This window comes from Triticum dicoccoides, chromosome 6A (assembly GCF_002162155.2).
Source record: "Triticum dicoccoides isolate Atlit2015 ecotype Zavitan chromosome 6A, WEW_v2.0, whole genome shotgun sequence".
Classification (NCBI taxonomy): domain Eukaryota; kingdom Viridiplantae; phylum Streptophyta; class Magnoliopsida; order Poales; family Poaceae; genus Triticum; species Triticum dicoccoides.
This window is the reverse complement of record NC_041390.1, coordinates 262,254,247-262,261,575: the sequence shown is the minus strand read 5'-3', so window position 1 is coordinate 262,261,575 and position 7,329 is coordinate 262,254,247.

Genomic DNA, 7,329 nt, shown 5'->3' with positions numbered 1-7,329 from the left:
CCTTGGGAAGGGACAAGGAATATGGGAGAGAGAGGTGGGAATTATTGTGACTGCCTGTGTGGTACTATTGGAAAGAGCAGCACAAAGATGTTAAGGCGCTGACCATTGCATGGAAAATGAGATTATCTTATACGCATACAAAAAAGGAACGGAGGGACTAGTACAGTGATATGAAGCTTTCAGCTTTTGTTTCATGTATGTATCTTGAATCCAAGGGTGAAGGTTGTTGAGAAGGTTGGTGGTGGCCAGGGCATCGGGCCAAAAACGAGGTGGTATGTAAGCATGAAAAAGAAGGGCGTGAACACATTCATTAAGAGTATGAAGAACACATTTAGCCCTACCGTTTTGTTGTGAGGTGTATGGACATGTGAGGCGGAAAATTGTACCGTGGTTGGAGAGAAGAGTGCGAATGGTGATGTTATCGAATTCTTTATCGTTGTCGGTCTGAAGAGCGTGTATAGGACGACTAAACTGAGTAGACGCGTAGGAGTAGAATGCAATGAGTGTGACGGGAACATCGGATTTCCTACGAAGCAAAAAAGTCCACACAAAGTGAGAATAATCATCTAGAATGACAAGATAGTATAAAATAACTGGAATTACTACGTATAGGCGATGTCATACATCACTATGAATTAATTCGAAAGGATAAGCCACAATTGTGGATGAAGGACCAACAGGAAGTCTAACTTGTTTGCCCATATGGCATGCTTGACAAGCGTGATGATCCGTTTTATTACATGAAAAAGAAAAATCCTCATTATTTGACGAAGAGCGGTGGAGCTAGGATGACCGACATGGGCGTGCCAAAGACCGATGGCAGGGAAAAAACTGAGAGGTCCAGCACATGATGCTGATGAAGACTGGATGGGGCACATGTCGTCAGAGTTGTCACATCAGTGAAGAACCATCCGGGTATGGGTGTCCTTAACATAAAAACCTACTTCGTCAAATTCCAAATTTATAGAATTATCATGAGAAAGATTAGGAACAAAGACTAAATTCTGAATAAGTTTAAGAGACATAAGAACATTATTGAGAAACAGTGGTCTAGAAGTGGAAGGAAAATAGTATAACTGACAGGAGTAATAGGGAGGCTGGCACCGTTACCGATGATGATACGAGAGGAAGTGTGAACGGGAGACGTAGAGGAAAGGTTACCCGGGTAGGTTACCATATGCAAAGATGCACTAATGTCCACAAACCAATCCCCACCTCTGGTGTAGGAACCGGGTTTGGGCGTGTACTGCAGCACGGCAAGCAGGGCCGGGTCGTAAGGGACCGGCGCGACCAACGAGGCTGGTAGCCGATATAGCCCGTCAGCCCACCGCTAGGGTTTGGCCCTCCATAGACAAATGCATGTGTCCTTGGGAGCACTTTCCTTTATATAAGAGTTCATCCTGGTTTGTCCTTTGCTACAGGAAGGATTGGTCCACCTTGCTGCACCTTTGTTACACTTGTTACTTGTTACCCGTTATGAATTATCATATCACAAAACTATCTGTTACCGATAATTTCAGTGCTTGCAGAGAATACCTTGCTGAAAACCGCTTGTCATTTCCTCCTGCTCCTCGTTGGGTTCAACACTCTTACTTATTGAAAGGACTACGATAGCTCTCATATACTTGTGGGTCATCACCTATCCACCCTCACTGGCGGCCTCCACGAGGATCTCTGTAACACCGCTTCCAATCTTATGGCTAACCCTACCTACGAGCCGACAATGGCATATATTCGTCTCGAGGAGCGATAGGTGAAGACCTTGTGCTGCTGGCTACTCATGTAGTGGCCCTGCACCAACCCCCTCCATGCCCGCTGGTGCCTACGACGCCTCCAGCAGTCATGCCTGCCAGTGCTTGCTGCACCCGCTAGTGCCTATGGTGCCCCCTATCAACCTTGGCCTTAGGCGCCTGCGGCACCTCCTCGATAACGGCCGGCTGATCGAACTCGACAATGCCGGTGTGGCCGCAACGGCCAACAATGCAACAACGACGACACCAATGGGAACCAGCAGCGCACCGGTCCACAGTACCCGCCGCCGCTGTGGAGCGGCGGCCATAATCCCTGGACTGGGATGGAGCACTCTTACATGATGCCTATCCTCGTGCCCCCGCTCCCACCCTTCTTGGATCACGGCCATTAGATTCTGTATGTGGCACCTCAGCTGGGTCATGAGGCCCCTCCGACGCCCTACTACCCTACTGCACCATTTGTCTATGGAGGGCCAAACCCTAGCGGTGGGCTGACGGGCTATATCAGCTACCAGCCTCGTTGGTCGCGCCGGTCCCTTGCGACCCGGCCCTGCTTGCCGTGCTGCAGTACACGCCCAAACCCGGTTCCTACACCAGAGGTGGGGATTGGTTTGTGGACATCAGTGCATCTTTGCATATGGTAACCTATGTGATACTAATCCCAAAGGTAGATGTAGAGGTAGCGTGCCAACTGCGATCACATCGACTATGGGACCATTTCCTACACGCATCGTCACCTCGTCCTTTGCCAATCTTTGCTTAATCCCTAGTCCCTGTTTCGAGTTGCAAATATTAGCAGCAGAACTAGTATCAAATACCTAGGCACTACTGCGATAATTAGTAAGGTACACATCAATAACATGTATATCACATATACCTTCTTATCCGCCAACTACTTGGGGCAGTTCCGCTTCCAGTGACCAGTCTGTTTGCAGTAGAAGCACTCAGTCTCAGGCTTAGGTCTAGACTTGGGTTTCTTCTCTTGAGCAGCAACTTGTTTGCCATTCTTCCTGAAGTTTCCTTTCTTCTTCCATTTACCCTTTTTTCTTGAAACTCGTGATCTTGTTAACCATCAACATTTGATGCTCCTTCTTGATTTCTACCTCCGCAGCCTTTAGCATTGCGAAGAGCTCGGGAATTGTTTTAGTCATCCCTTGCATGTTATAGTTCACCACGAAGCACTTGTAGCTTGGTTAAACTCGTGCAACTCAAGATCATGTGTCCTTGGGACCGTCCCGGATCCTCGGGTTGTGGAGGAGGGCTGTTTATTTCTTTAACAACCTGGCGCAGTTCCTGCGTTGAAGTCGTTAGACTGAAAATTTAACAATGGGAATATAAAACGAATGGGCAAGTAAAAGTGTCCACTTACCCAACTCGGGGGATTGTACATAGAAAATCCACCCCGTGGGTTGACGCGGAGAAATTCCTCCTCTTCTCCCTTGTACAAAGCGGACAAGGTCTTTATTAGAGCGGCAGCCGAATCCGGCCCCTTACGGCCATAGCGGGTGGCGTCGTCCTCCCCGTTGAAGTCCCACATGGGGCGGCCTCTATACTGAGGCGGCTGCACCCCTCGCATGATGCATGCGGCCATGACTCCGATCATGGTTAGTCCGGAATGAGCTAACAATCTTATCCGGACCATCAGGTAAATAACGTCCCTGTCACTTTCCCTCTAAGGGCTCCGTGGACGCCAACTTAGGCGATTCTTTAGGGGAGCACTGTCGAACTCAGGGAGGCCGATCCGGACAGGATCCGGTAGTGGAACGTCCTCTATATAAAACCATTCCGAAGGCCAGTCCTCAGACGCCTTCTTTGGGGTTCCGGATAGATATCCAGTCCCGGCGATGCGCCACACTTCGGCTCCGCCCACTTGATATATCGACCCCTCCTTAAAGCGGGGCACAAGGCAGAATAGCCTTTTCCACAGCGCGAAATGAGCCTCACAGCCCAAAAACAGCTCGCGAAGGGCTACGAAGCCCGCGATATGCAATATGGAGGCAGGCGTGAGGTTGTGCAGCTGGAGGCCATAGAACTCCAGAAGCCCCCGGAGAAACGGATGAATTGGAAATCCGAGCCCTCTTATTAAGTAAGGGGCAAGGCATACCCGCTCTCCTTTGGAGGGATTGGGCGTGCTCTCCGCCTGCTCTCCGCCATTATAGGTGGCAAGTCCGGCTCGAACCAGACCATATAGGCCGGGGGGAGAAATCCCTTGGTCTGGAGCTTCACTAGCTTGCTGTGCGGGATGGAGCATGTAACACCCTCGATGCGACTATATCTCCCACGTGTCGAGGCACGACTTAGAGGCATAATCGCATTGAAGGCATATGTCGCAAGTTAGGCAATCTTCACAACATCCCATGTAATATAGATAATAAAAGGGGAGATAACATAGTTGGCTTACACTCACCACGTCAATCAAGTACATAAATAACATTACATCATCCAAACACTCATGGCCCGACTACGGCGCCAAAATAAAAGATAACCCAACATGCGACACGGTCCCGATCACCCCCAACTGGGCACCACTACTGATCATCAGGAAAGGAAACACAGTAACGTTGAGAGTCTTCGTCGAACTCCCACTTGAGCTCAAGCGCGTCTCCTGGAGCAGAATCATCAGGCCCTGCATCTGGCGTAATAGTAATCTGTGAGCCACAGGGACTCAGCAATCTCGCACCCTCGCGATCAAGACCATTTAAGCTTATAGGTAATGCAAGGTAAATATAAGTGGAGCTGCAGCAAGCGACTAGCAAATATGGTGGCTAACTTATTCGCAAAAGAGAGCGAGAAGAGGAGGCAAAGCGCGAGCGAGGAACTAGAGGACAACCTGCGCAAGCATTACTCCAACACCGTGTCCGCTTCCCGGACTCCACCGAGAAGAGGCCATCACAGTAACACACTCAGTTGATTCATTTTAGTTAAGTTAAGGTTCAAGTTATCTACAACCGGACATTAACAAATTCCCATCTGCCCATAACCGCGGGCACGACTTTTGAAAGTTCAAATCCCTACAGGGGAGTCCCAACTTTGCCCATGACAAGCTCTCATGGTCAACGAAGGAATAGACCTCCTCCCAAGATGTTCCGATCAGACTCGGTATCTTGGTTCTTCAAGACACTTCGACAGGTTAAAACAAGACCAGCAACACCGCCCGAATGTGCCGACAAATCCCGATAGGATCTGCACATATCTCGTTCTCAGGGCACACTCAGATGAGACATCCTACGAGTAAAACCATCCCTCAAGTTGCCCCGAGGTGGCCCCGCAGTCTACTCGGTCGGACCAACACTTAGAGGAGCACTGGCCCGGGGGGGTTAAAATAATATGACCCTCGGGCTCCGGGAACCCAAGGGAAAAAGAGGCTAGGTGGCAAATGGTAAAACCAAGGTTGGGCATTGCTGGAAAAGCTTTAATCAAGGCGAACTATCAAGGGGTTCCCATTATAACCCAACCGTGTAAGGAACGCAAAATCCAGGAACATAACACCGATATGACGGAAACTAGGGCGGAAAGAGTGGAACAAAACACTAGGTGAGAGGCCGAGCCTTCCACCCATTACCAAGTATATAGATGCATTAAGATAACAAGATAATATAATGATATCCCATCAAGTAAATAAATGTTCCAACAAGGAACGACCTCCAATCTTCACCTGCAACTAGCAACGCTATAAGAGGGGCGGAGCAAAGCGGTAACATAGCCAATCAACGGTTTGCTAGGACATGGTGGGTTAGAGGTTTTGACATGGCAATTTGGGAGGCTTGAAAGCAAGTGGTAGGCATCGTAGCATTGGCATAGCAAAAGAGCGAGCAATCTAGCATAGCAAAGATAGTAGTGATTTCGAGGGTATGATCATCTTGCCTACACAGTTGTCAGAGTTGACTGGATCCTCGAAAGAAAACTCAACGGGCTTCTCGTTAGCGAACTCGTCTCCCGGCTCTACCCAAACAAGACAAACAAGTAATAAGGACACAATCAACCACGTGCAAGGATCAAACAATATGATGCAAAGATGATATGCTATGCGGGATGCGGTGCGGGATGTATATGCAAGATTTGACAAGGGATGCATGAATATGGCCTCAACTTGGGAATCCAAGTGTGCCGCTGGAAAGATGAGATAAAATCGCTTGAAAACGATATAAAGAACACCGGAATCGGAGTTACGGTTTGGAAATGGCAAGCGATTCAAATATGACCACGTTCTGCGATTTACAGCAAGTAGCCATCTAAATGCCACAAGATGAACATGCTACAGCACCCAAACATGGCATAAAAATACATGGCAAGGATGCATTCATGATGCTTAACAAAAGTCTGGCACTGAGCTACGGCCAATTCATCCATTAACAGGTTCAAACAACCATGGCAAAAATGCATATGGCAAACAGATTTCAGACTTAGTGAAATTAACACTTGTCTGGAAATCTCAGATCAGGTAGCACACTTCGGAGCAACAAAACTACATGCTACAGGACCTGAACATGGTAAAGTAAAACATGGAATGAAGCTACTCAAAGAGCTTAACAAAAGTCCCTTAGTGACCTTGAGCCAAAAGGGATCAGAAAATACAATTGCAAGCATGTGAACATAGCAAAAACATAATCAGATCACAGACTTAGTGAAAACTGGCACATGCTGAAACATATCTCAAGTAGGCATGTTTACGAGCTCAATGCACTCACTACGAAGCAAGACATGATAATCTAAGAATACATCTATCAAGAATACACAAAATGCAAGCTATACAAGGCAAGAATAATAGCATAGCATGCACGGATCAACTACAACATCATCAGCAAAATCACTAACAAGTAGACAATCTGACCAAATTCATAAAGTAGCAAAAGTAGAGCTCGATTGACTCAAGCTAGGGTCCTCCATAATTGCAAACAAAGACATGGATGGATAGAGCACTGCAAGATTAACAAAACATCCTTATTGATCATCCTCAAAAGAGGCACAGATAACTAGGAAACAACATGAACATATGGCAACATGAGATAAACAGCTCAAGGACTTGGTGGAAATGCTAAGTCCCTGAAATCAGCATTACCAAGTGCACCACTTTGTAAGCTTGTGCTAGTCACCACACACATCACAAAAATACATGGGTTAAACCACTGGAAAGATGACAAAACCCTTATCAAAACATATGTAGAGCATCAGGGCATATCATGCACACAAAAATCATGGCAAAAATGACAAATATCTAAATGGAGCAGCAGATCTGACAATTATCTCAAGTAGCCCTCTTCCAACAGCTTTTCGGGCATCAAGATGAACTCAAATCAAAATGATGCAATGGAATGAAGTGATGTACTCTCTGAGATGAACATTTTGATATGCTATATGCCAAAAACGGAGTTACGGATGCAAAGATACGACACGATGAACAGGAGCATATGGACTAGGAAAATCCGGGAACTTAGAAAAAAAAAAGAACCACCAGATCTAGGGTTTCTTCGGCGGTTACTGTAGCCGACGGGCTCGAGGTCGCCGGCGACGGATCTGACCGGAGAGAGCTCGGCGGCGGCTCGGGGACGCGGGGGCTGCCGAGGGCGCTGCCGGCGAC